The sequence below is a fragment of the Heterodontus francisci genome, chromosome 3, assembly GCF_036365525.1.
Source record: "Heterodontus francisci isolate sHetFra1 chromosome 3, sHetFra1.hap1, whole genome shotgun sequence".
Lineage (NCBI taxonomy): Eukaryota > Metazoa > Chordata > Chondrichthyes > Heterodontiformes > Heterodontidae > Heterodontus > Heterodontus francisci.
In genome coordinates, this window is record NC_090373.1 from 36,899,747 (window position 1) to 36,912,648 (window position 12,902).

At 42.2% G+C, this 12,902-nt stretch overlaps 1 pseudogene; it reads right to left on the reverse strand.

Annotated features, from left to right (window-relative positions):
- Window positions 1–12,902, reverse strand: part of LOC137352174 (uncharacterized) — a 296,154-nt pseudogene that overhangs the window by 138,166 nt on the left and 145,086 nt on the right.

Here is a 12,902-nt window from a genome sequence, read left to right on the forward strand (position 1 = left end):
TGGATTTGCAGTGGTGTTCCCCAAGGATCAGTTTTCAGTCCATTACTGATTTCACACAACCTGGACTCAGATGCATTATAAAGTTTGCAGATGATCCAAAACTTGACAATGTAGTGGAAAGTGATGAGGATAAGTGATAATCAAAATGGCTGATGGAATTCTGGCCTTTTTGAGGAACAAAATACTTCAGCTATACAAAGCCCTGGTTAGACCACACCTGGAGTACTGTGAATAGCTCTGGGCACCACACCTGAGGAAGGAAATATTGGCCTTTGAAGAAGTGCAGCGTATATTTACTAGAATTATACCTTTTTTAAATTTTTATTCACCTGGGATGTGAGTGTCGCTGGCCAGGCCAGCATTTATTGTCCATCCCTAATCACCCTTGAGAAGGTGGTGGTGAGCTGCCTTCTTGAACCGTTGCAGTCCTTGGGGTGTAGGTACACCCACAGTGCTGTTGGGAAGGGAGTTCCAGGATTTTGACCCAGCGACAGAGAAGGAACATCGATACAGTTCCAAGTCAGGATGGTGTGTGGCTTAGAGGGGAACTTGCAGGTGGTGGTGTTCCCATGCATCTGCTGCCCTTGTCCTTCTAGTTGGTAGAGGTCGTGGGTTTGGAAGATGCTGTCTAAGGAGCCTTGGTGCATAGCGGCAGTGCATCTTGTAGATGGTACACACTGCTGCCATTGTGCGTCGATGATGAAGGGAGTGAATGTTGTGGATGGGGTGCCAATCAAGCGGGCTGCTTTGTCCTGGATGATGTCGAGCTTCTTAAGTGTTGTTGGAGCTGCACCCATCCAGGCAAGTGGAGAGTATTCCATCACACTCCTGACTTCTGAGTCAGGAGATGTGTTACACGCCTCAGGATTCCTAGCCTCTGACCTGCTCTTGTAGCCATGGTATTTATATGGCTACTCCAGTTCAGTTTCTGGTCAATTGCAGCCCCTAGGATGTTGATAGTGTGGGATTCAGTGATCGTAATGCCATTGAATGTCAAGTGGTGATGGTCATTGTCTGGCACTTGTGTGGCGCGAATGTTACTTGCCACTTATCAGCCCAAGCCCGGATATTGTCCAGGTCTTGCTGCATTTCTACATGGACTGCTTCAGTATCTGAGGAGTTGCGAATGGTGCTGAACATTGTACAATCATCAGCAAACATCCCCACTTCTGACCTTATGATTGAAGGAAGGTCATTGATGAAGCAGCTGAAGATGGTTGGGCCTAGGACACTACCCCGAGGAACTCCTGCAGTGATGTCCTGAAGCTGAGATGATTCACCTCCACAATCACAAACATTTTCCTTTACACTAGGTACAACTCCAACCAGCGGAGAGTTTTCCCCCCAATTCCCATTGACTCCATTGCTAGGGTTCCTTGATGTCATACTTAGTCAAATGCTGCCTTGATGTCAAGGGCAGTCACTCTCACCTCACCTCTGCAGTTCAGCTCTTTTGTGCATGTTTGAACCAAGGCTGTAATGAGGTCAGGAGCTGAGTGGCCCTGGCGGAACCCAAACTGAGCATCAGTGAGCTGGGATGAGGGACTTCAGTTATGAGGAAAGGTTGGCAAGGTTAGGAGTGTTCTCCTTGGAATAGAGAAATTTAAGAGGAGACTGAATAGAGATCTGCAAGATGATGAGCGTTTTTGATAGAGTTGATTGAGAAATACTATTCCCTCTAGTGAGAGGGTCAATTACCTGAGGTCAGGGATTTTAAATCATTGGCAAAAGATCTAGAGGGGAGATGAGGAGAATTTCTTTTCACTGAGTTCTGTCAGGATCTGGAATACTCTACCTGAAAAGTTGGTGAAAACTGATTCCATAAATAATTTTAAAAGAGAGTTGGACAGATATTTGAAGATTAGGAAGCTATAGGGTTGCTGACAAAAAGAGGGTGCTTGGGACAAAACCAAACTGTTCTTTCAAACAGCCCACACAGATACAATGAGCCAAATGTCTTCCTTCTGTGCAGTAGGTTTTTGGTGATTTCTATGATTCTATCAACTCACTGCAGAAAGTTCAGGCTACTATTTCACAGTGTAAGGATCCAGCAAATGACTTGATTTATAGTCCTGATATACAGCTCAATCTTAAAGGTCCAGAACAGGAACAATGAAACCGTGGAATCTCACTCCTGCAGGTTGTAAATCATTTCTAGATGTTCATTACATTTAAAATTGAAAAAATCTGACTTTCCTTTCTGTCTTTCTTTCACTCTCTCTTAATCCAGTCTTTCTTTCTCTCTCTTTCGCTCTCCTTCTGTAACCAATTTGAATTGAATTCACACTTTTTCTTTCTCTGAGGTTCATTCTCTTTCTTTCAGCTTCCTTAAATTTCAGTAGTTAACAAGATCAACTATTGGTTCCATCTTTCACCAAGGTCCCAGTTATCCTGTTGACGCCTTATCAACTTGTACTTCCAACTTTTTGTGGTGCAAAAACAATTGGAGCTGAAGAACTTGGACAAAAATTCATCTCATAGCACTTGCTGTGAGATGCTCCACTCTAGCAGAGTCTGGGCAATGTGCCCACATTCAGAGAACTGGGCCATTTTCCATAAGCTTTATACAACAATTAATGGAGTTCACAAAGTTAGGCAAATCCTAGCTGAGATCTTCAGATGCATCAGTGTCTGCTGCCTAATGCAGAAATAAGCATGGTTAAAAGAAGGAAGCTGCATTCACTGCAGTTAGAGGACAGAATACAGTTTCAGAATGCCACAGCACACAGAGGACTGAACGTAATGGTGCTGGCGGGGCTCCCGGCATTGGGCCGAACAGGGAGGGGGAATCCCACCATGGCCATTTAGAGACCCTCACCCAACCCACCCCAGTGTGATTCTATGGTGCCAGGACAATAAACAGCTCGGTGCCGGAATCCCCATCCCTTAAAAAGACTGGGATCCATCCTGCAAGAGCTGCCGGCCAATCACAGGGCTGGCAGCTCAGTAGGATCAGCAGCTCCACCTGGAGCAGTGGTCACTGCCGGTACTGCACCAGGTCTTGGACTCAGGCCCAGCGTTGGAGACTCGGAACAGAGGTAAGTGAGGCTGGGCTTCCAGGCCCTGCAATGGGGGGTGGGGGGGGGGGGGGGGTGGGGTGGAGAGGATGGGCGTTGAGTACAGGGGGAGGGGGTTCCAGTGTGGTGTGTCACTTGCTGGCGAGCGCTCTCCATGGGCCACAGATTGCCCACGGAGAAGGGTCCCCCCCCGCCCCCAGCCAGCAGGGAGGTCACCTTATTTTACTGGATGACCTCCATGCATGGCAGAGGCTCCCTCCACCACCGCCACCACCCCTCCCAACCCCCCACACTGCTGGCTTAATTCCAGTGGCGGGAGGGGGGGGGGGGGGGAGGTGGGAAGAGGCCATTAAGTGGAAAGGCCTCATTTCGCTTCTGGGTGGGAAGACAGTCATCGGCCTATCCCGCCCCCAACTAAATTGCGGTGCGACAGGAAGGCAATGGGCCCTCTGCACCCACCACCCCCCCCCCCCCCACCCCCTCCACCTCCCATCACAATTCTTTGGGCCATCCCACCTCCCAGCCCATCTCCAGGGGACCCTAAAATTCAGTTCAATGTGGAGGGGAAAGTGATGCCTGACAACCTTAAGGAGGAAAACAGCTCGAGCAGTCCTTTGGGAATTAGCACAGTACGCAGGCAGGGGAGTTTTGGAATAGACAGCAATGGGTAACAAAGAGACCGTAAGCAACTTTGTATCAGTAATCACAGCATAGGTAGCTTCTGAAGTGCCAATATTATACATCGTAACGGTTCAGAATTTGATGAAAATACAGTGACTGAATAACGTACAGCGTTATTAATTGCAAATTAGCAAGCAATGTGTGGCGAGAAATTGCAAATGGCCATTACTAGCCAATTCATGCTATTCCACCATTAGCATCGCAAAAAGGCAGCTTGCACTTAACTTCCCCAGGATTTTCATGAAGTTGCTACATTTGCACATTAAACATGCCACAGAAAGTTAAGTATAGAAATTAATACTGTAAGTACCCTTTTAACAATGCAATAATTATCAATGACTGCCAATCAACATCTCTTGTCCGGTAAGTGAACAATTAAAAGTGTGGAATTTCTTTCCTTCAGGTTGTGAATTGTTGGAGATTTTAAAAATGTCAAAAACATTTTTTCCTACTTTTCCTTTTATCCCCCTCTCTTCATCTAATCTTTCTTTTCCACTCTTTATTTCTCTTTTTGCACTTGATTTGACATTGAATTCACCCACTCTAATTCACTCTCCTCCTCAGACCTTCCTCTGTTTGTTGCTCAATCCTATAACCTATTGGGTTTCACTGTTGGTCCCATGTTCACCAAGATGCCAGATGCCCCGAGAACCTTGGTCCGCTATTAACAGCTCACACATCCAGCAACTTTGTGGGCAAACCATTGTTGAGCTGAAGTTTGCAGGAACAAGTCTAAGTAACAGGGTACGGCACGAGTTGTCCCGCTCCAGAAAATTCTGGCCCAATGTCTTAAAGGAGAGTCTCGGCGGTCTCAAGACTGTAGTTACCTCAGAGTCAGGGGTGGGAGGAGGGGGGAAAGAAAAAGGCAGACAGGAAACAAATGGAGTCAATTCCACAGGATGGTAACAGTTACAGTTACTATCAAGCAGCTTTGGAAAGATTATCATTGTGTGGACAGTCCCAGGGATGCAAATGGACTGTGCTAGGGTAAGAAGCAGTACTGTAAGAAAGTAAAAGATGAAAACATGCAAGATTAAATTGGCTCATGTGCCAGAGTGACTGAAGATTTGCCAACTGTGGGAATACTTAGCCTTATTTCCCAGTTGCCAGACTGCACATTATAAATAACTGTATTACGGGTTGAATATGAAATCAGACTCGTACATAAATCATTGTTAGTCTATCACATAAAAAGACCATTTGTAAATTTAGATAATTTCAGAGACCTGAAACAGCCATTAGTTACAGCCATTAGTGTTTGATCCCTATTCCTAGTGAAAGGTCACATCAACACATCTGAGAACATAATCCAATAATAGTAACAGAACACTCTGTGATGCGTAGACTTTTCAACATGGCAAATTCATTTTTAAAAATGGTAAATTCAGTTAGGTATTTATTTGAGAACAAGTAGTCACTAAGTGTTGTGTCTGCTAAGTTTTTCATCAGCATACATCAAGACAGCAAGGCTACTGAGGCATCGAGTCAAACTCATATTGAATATATATTCAATGTTGTTAATGTTAAAAGGATAGTTCTAAACAATGTATTAGTACTGTGCACAATTTGTTTTCTACTGGTGGCAGAAGAAATTCTTCTTAAAAATTATTTAATAAAAAGATCTGTTAGTGGGAAAAAATTGCACCAATGTTGAAAATTAGGCTGTTACCTCATTCATCATTGAAGAATTGGCTCCAGGGTTTTGCCGTATTCCAGGCTGGGGTGAGAATCCAGTGGAATTGATTACCTGAACGTGTACAGGAAGTCTTCTAACAGTTGGCACAAATGTAAAGGCCAAAGGCTTGGCTGTCTCATTAATGTGGGCCTATGTGATTAATACAGGTTAAATAAATTAGAAAATAATTTTCTCATTAGTTTTCTTCATCTTCTCAAAGGTATTGGTGGTAATAGTGTCATTAATAACAGTAAAGATCAGAGGTACATTGTATGTTGGTTACAAATTCTTTTTAGTAGGTATTGTGGCATTATCCCACATCATAGCTAAATGAAGTTACCAAAATATCACATTTAATGTGGGATAAAGGACAGACAGGATATAAGGACATTATCCCAACAAGAAAACAAACATATTCAACATAACCTCCCCAACCCAATATGAAGAGCAACACAATAGAGATACTCAACAAAGAAAAGCCAGATATTAAAAATGGGGGTAAGAAGTCAAAGAAAAATCCAAATTTAGAAGATGTGGTGCATCCAGGAACTAACAGGATGATCGGCTCTAACAGTACTCTCATGAAGCCCAAAATTAATATTTCAATATCTAATATTAGTAAATTTGCATTAACAAGAGCCAAAAAAGCATAGATTTTTTTTGGCAACATGGAATCCTTTGGCAACTACAACAGCATTGGTAAAGGTTCATTAGTATCATCAGTATCATCTTGATGGATGGATGAAGATTATATAGCAAGAAAGAGAGAAGGTAAAGAGAATGCTGATGAGAAAGATAGAGTCCTCAATCTCATCAATAAACCAGCCATAAAAAATGTTTACAAAAATAAGCTGTTTCTACTTAGTTAGGATAAATAAATCCTCAGAACTTATTACTAAACTAATCAAACAGTCTTGTTTAGGACAGTTACATATTGACAGCATTTCTGGCATTGTGCACAAACATGTTTCAGGGGCCGGAATGGTTTCTGGGGTAGGGGCAGAATCTTTAATTAGCTGAAAACATTACATCCCATAAACTATGCTAGATTGCAATTTCGAACAAATACAAAAAACTCTGACAATAAATATTATACATTTTGTGCAAGCAGCTTCTGTGTCCCTACCTCTGCCCCTCTCTCACCTCATTCATCAAGGACCGATGACGACACTAGATAAAGTGACACTATCCTCTGCCAACATAATTTCTGTTCCAAAATGATTTACCTCACTGACGTGTCCTAATTCATGTAATTCATTCTACACTTTCCTCTACTACTTTCCAGCTTACATGGTTTCATAACTGCCAGTTGAGGCAGTATCTCTGAACTAACACCTTACAGTCCAAGGGATTGAAACTCACCTTTATGTGCAAGTACAGAATAAGAGACTGTTGATGATGCTGATGACAAATCACCAACCTTTGCTCTTGCTGTTGCCAAACGATTCCGTTTCACAGAATTATACATTCATAGAGTGATACAGCACAGATGGCTGCAATTCAGCCCATCTGCCTGTGCTGTCTCTTTGGTACAGCTATCCAATTAACCCCACTCCCCGGTTCTTTCCCCTTAGCCAAGCAAATGTTTCCCTGTAGGTATTGATCCAATTGTCCATTAAATGTTACTATTGAATCTGCCTCCACCACCCTTTCAGGCAGTACATTCCAGTTCACAACTCGCTGCATGAAAGAATGTTTCCTCATGTCGTCTCTGCTTCTTTGGCCAAGCATCTTAAATCTGTGTCTTCTGATTACTGATCATTCAGCCGCTGGAAATAGTTTCTCCTTATTTACTCTATCAAAACTATTCATGATTTTCAATGCCTCTATCAAATCTCCTCTTAGCCTTCTCAACTTGAAGGAGAATAATGCCAGCTTCTCCGATCTCTCCATATAACTGAATTCCCTCTTCTCTGGTCACATTCTGGTAAATCTGGTCTGCACTCTTTCCAAAATCTTGACAGCCTTCCTAATGTGTGTTGCCTAGATTTGAACACAATACTCCAGCTGATGCCTATCCAGTGTTATATAAGGATTTAGCATCTTTTTGTTGGCTTTTGTACCCTATTCCTCTATTAATAAAGCCAAGGATTCCATATTGTTTTGTAAACAGCCTTCTCACCTTGGCCTGCCACCTTCAAAAGCTTTTATACATACACCCTCAGTTCTCTCTGTTCCTGCACTCCCTTTAAAATTATGACATTTAGTTCATATTGCCTCTCCTCATTCTTATTTCTAAAATGCAATCCTTCACCCTTCCCTGCATTAAATTTCATCTGCCATGGATTTGCCCATTTCACCAGTCTATGTTCTCCAGGAGTCCGTTATGAACCTCCTCACTGTTTACTATATTTGAGTTTCACCTCATCTGCAAACTTTGAAATTATATCCTGTATACCCAAGTCACCATATTTTTTTTAAGCCTGGAAATTAGAACCATTTTAATTCTTTCTCACAGCTTTATCTAAACTTACTGTTCAAAGTGATGGGCTCCACTTACCACTCATTTCCGTTTTTTAAATAAATTCTGGCAAGTTCAGATGTCTACTAAGGATGACCAGTACCAAAAATGTTCCTTTCTGCCATCAGCAATGCAGTTCCTGTATCATTGATAATTCCACTAATATAAATATACCAACTGACCGATTTTACCTTCAGGGGTCCAAATAACTTCCTTGGCCTGCACCCCCGTGGTGGTCCCCACATCTGCCTTTCAAAAGCCCAGTAACACCTCTTTACCTCGGCACATCAAACTCCAAAGTTACACCAGGTCTCCGTGATGTGCAGCTTGCATCCAGCCCCACACCCTCTGAATAAGACAGACATGACATCCCTTATAAACCCCTGCACATACTGCAACATAGGCTAGCACCGAGTCTGTTTTCCAGACCATCCACTTTGCTCCCACCAGAAGTGCAGCGGGAACTCATTGTAAGGACTGCGGAATTTTAAACTCTCCTGTTATTTCTGGTTGCTGATCTTTAACTCAGAACTTCTTAGCACTTGTGATTACTTTCTTGGCAGCTACAATAGCTCTGCATCATCTTTTGACAGCCTTGAGCTCTGTTTGGATGGCAGGTTATGGCATGAGATGATATAATGGCAATAGCATGAATCCCTCACCAAATTCTGTGACATTTGTACAGCTTTTTTAGTAACTTGTATAAGTTAACAGGCATTCCACAACTCCTTTGCAGAATCCCGAATACGCTGCCAAACACCAACTTAAAATGCCTAAAGGCACTATGAAACATGCTGTTCACTTTGTAATACTTTTTCTGCTGTAAATCAAACAGTAAGGATTGATGCTGCCACAGATGTTAATGTTCTTCTGCATTGCTTTCAACTTTCTGGTACACTCACATATTTATACATACGCATGTGTCAGTGCGTTCATGTGTGCATGTGTGTGTCTGTCACAGCATTTGAAGACCTTATATTACTGAAGTTGCAAAGTCCACTTCAATTCTCCTCATTTGTTGGCTGAGTGTTCATTTCACAGTCATCAGGAGACTCGAACAAATGTCTTGCACTTTCTGTAAGTTCAGTTACATCTAACTAGTTTTCACAGGAGTGCTAAATGCTCCAGCCTCTCTTTCATGCTCAAACATCCTCATTACAGGGGGAATTCAGAGATTTTTCAATTTTTATTTTAGAGATACGGCACTGAAACAGGCCCTACAGCCCATCGAGTCTGTGCCAACCAACAACCACCCATTTATACTAACCCTACAGTAATCCCATATTCCCTACCACCTACCTGCACTAGGGGCAATTTACAATGGCCAATTTACCTATCAACCTGCAAGTCTTTGGCTGTGGGACGAAACCGGAGCACCCGGCGAAAACCCACGCGGTCACAGGGAGAACTTGCAAACTCCGCACAGGCAGTACCCAGAATCGAACCCGGGTCCCTGGAGCTGTGAGGCTGCGGTGCTAACCACTGCGCCACTGTGCCGCCCCTAGTATTCCCTGTAGGAATCTATGCTTGACGGGAGTGCGGGTTGCAGACATGGCTACAAGACTTTAGCACCGAGCTCCCTTTGAGTGTGGCACCCTGCTCCCATTGGATATTGCTGACTATATCTTTACAAATACACTCACCTTTAATGGCTCTTTTCTATTGGTCTTCAATCAGATTTACTTGTGAAAGTGAAAGGAAAAGAACATTTATCCTCCTTTAACACTAAAGTATCAAACAGATCTAGCTCAGGTAAAGGAAATCCAGACACAGATACAAAGCTCCCACTATGATATCTTATAAGTGACCTTGTTTCTAATCGACCTGGCTCACAGTGGTGTCAAATCGTGTTGTGTCTGAGAGGAGTTGGATCAGGCCACAGTTGCTTTCCCCAAGATCAAGGTTGTGAACAGAATACTTCCAGTCACCTGTAGAAGAGTAGCTACCAATCTGACTAGAATACAACAACCCCAACTACTTTCAACCAATGAAAGATAGCAGAATCTTTTCAATTTATGCATCACTATATGCGGCAGTTTGTTAAAAATATAAAGTTGTTTCATTAGAGGTGTGCAAAGGAAACCCGACCCAAGTCCGAATGCTGGACCCGGAAGCCCGACCCGAACCCGACACATGCCGTCGGGATCAGGTCGGGTAACAGGTCTTTACCACATACTGATGTAAAGGCCTGATACCTGACCCGACCCCAAAGGGTCCCAGTCGGGTCGGACTTCCAAGTCCGGAATTGGGGCTCGCGTCAGGTTTCCTTTTCACACCTCTATGTTTCATTCTTTGCCTTTTATTTGTGCAACATTCACTTTTAAATGTTCACCTTTTGATCACTGCAGTAGAATTTCTATTCTTTAAAAAGAACAATGTCCAGATTACAATTTTCAGAGAAACTTCAGACCAGGAAGTGTCTGCAGTACTGCACATCACTCAGCTGCTTTCTAAAATTCAGAATTATGAGTGTTCAGACAATTGCCCAAGTAATTCGGTGTAAAGATGGGCTAATGTGGTCCAATATAGAGTCATAGCGTTATACAGCACAGAAACAGGCCCTTCGGCCCAACGCGTCTGCACCGACCATCAAGGACCCATCCAATCTAATCCCATTTTCCAGCAGTTGGCCCGTAGCCTTGTATGCTACGGCGTTTCAAGTGCTCATCTAAATAATTCTTAAATGTTGTGAGGGCTCCTGCCTCGACAACCCCTTCAGGCAGTGTGTTCTAGATTCCAACCACCCTCTGAGTGAAAAAATGCTTCCTCAACTCCCTTCTCAACCTCCTGTCTTAAATCTGTGCCCCCTGGTTATTGACCCCTCTGCTAAGGGAAAAAGTTTCTTCCTATCTATTCTATCAATGCCCCTCATAATTTTGTATACCTCAATTATGTCCCCCCTCAGCCTTCTCCGCTCCAAGGAAAACAACCCTAGCCTTTTCAGTCTCTCTTCATAGCTGAAATGTTCCAGCCCAGATTCTCATTTAACATTCCTTCTGTTAACTGATGGGCTTAATTGTGTTCTAAGGCTCTCTCCAGGTTTCCTGAGCTGCTTTTTGACATGGAGGGGAGCATTAGCACAGTGTAGGGGTTTTTTTTTTTTATCTTTAGTGTACAAAATATAACAGTTAACCAACACCAAAACATAATCGTTTTCCAGATAAAGTCATCATACAAACATTGAAAGAGTGCAACTTGAAACTCAGAATGATCAATTCTTCCCTTCTAATAGATGAAAAGTTAATTTTTTGTCAATCACTTCTTTGATTTTTTTTCCTCAGGAATTTTGCTAAAAAGACTATTTTTGTATCTTTTCCAAATTTGTCACTAGGCAGAACAGGAAGGTGTTTGACAGTTTTCTCACTGCTTGCAAGGACCAGCAGACAGCAGTATTTGTTATTCCCTGCTTATCTGTCCCTACACACAGTTTTTTCTCTCCACACATCATGGACAGTAAGCAAAGAACCATGATCCACTCTGATGATGAGGTTGTAGTGAGTACAGTAACATAGCTTCCTTGTGAGCTAAGGATTAGAGTGTGATGTGTGAAAAAGCCTACCATTGGAAGAGACAAAATTGGTTCAAAATATCTGGTGTGTCACTCATTTTGATGAGCACAAAAAAACTGGCTCAACTCTGGAGAAAATAATTTGCAGAGATATATTTTTCACATTATGTAACAGAACAAGAAAAATATTTCTGGGATGTTTAAAATACTAGAAAGCAATTGTGTTAGGTATGTGTTATATATTGTATTAAAGAGACACTGACTTGAAGAGCAAGAATGGTGAGCCATCATTTCCTTTTTCAAATGCAGTCATATATATGTTTTCTGAGGCTGTTCTGGGTTTTGACATGAATTATTTTAATACAGGCCAACTATAGCAAAAAGAAATACCATTACCTCCAAATTTGCCACTTTTGCCCTGTGATATTTCACAGACTTCAATGCGAGCCAATCCTTCTCCAAACCCCTACAAACTCAGTTCTATCCTCTTGAAGAATATTACTTTTCAATGGGGACTTTAACTAGCGGCTTTTACTAGGGATGGATTTGAAACCCTGTATTTCTTGGTAAAAGAGCTGACTTTGACTATAGGTATGGACAAACAGAAGGAAAGAATAAAGAACTGAGAGCTTGGACAAAATCAGAGTGTATCATGGGTCTTTGTTTACTGTCCATGATGTGTGGAGAGAAAAAGCTGTGTGTCGGGAAGGACAAGGGACAGATAAGCAGGAAATAACAAATACTGCTGTCTGCTGGTCCTTGCGAACAGTGATAAAACTGTCAAACACCTTCCTGTTCTGCCCAGCAACAAATTTGGAAAAGATACTGAAATACAAAAATAGTCATTTTAGCGTAATTCCTGAGAAAAAAAAAATCAAAGAAGTGAATGACAAAAAAATTAATCTTTCATCTATTGGAATGGAGGAACTGATCATTCTGAGTTTCAAGTTGCACTCTTTCAATCAGGCTGTATGAAGACTTGATCTAGAAAACTGTTATGTTTAGGTCTTTGTTAACAAAAGATTTAAAAACCCTACTCTGTACTAATGCTCCCCTCCCATGTCAAAAAGCAGCCCAGAAAACCTCGGAAGAGCCTCAGAACAAGATTAAGCCCATCAGCTAACAGAGATTGGCAATGGGCTTGGGGACCTCAATAAAATCATCTGCAGCAAAATGCACAAGGGCCAACTCAAGATCATGCATCCTACTGACCTAACTCCATCAAGTTCATACATGCCAACCTACCAAACCCAGAAGAGCTGGTACAGCCCCCAAAAAACTGACTATAGAAGAAGGGCCTTATTTATAGGCCAGTGCTTTATGAAAACACATAGTTATTTGACCTTCATAAATTAAACTGTAGATACATCCAACATTTCTTCACGTATACATGAAGGCTTGAAGGGAAAATCCAAATGTTGAAGGCATATTATTAGTGGTGCACCTAGGGAGTTCCAAGGGCATGGTTCTTCCGAAAAACAAGAATTTTTACATTAAAAATATGCATTCTGGTTAGCTTTAGGTAACTTTATCCTTCATAGATGATAGGCTTCGAATTTT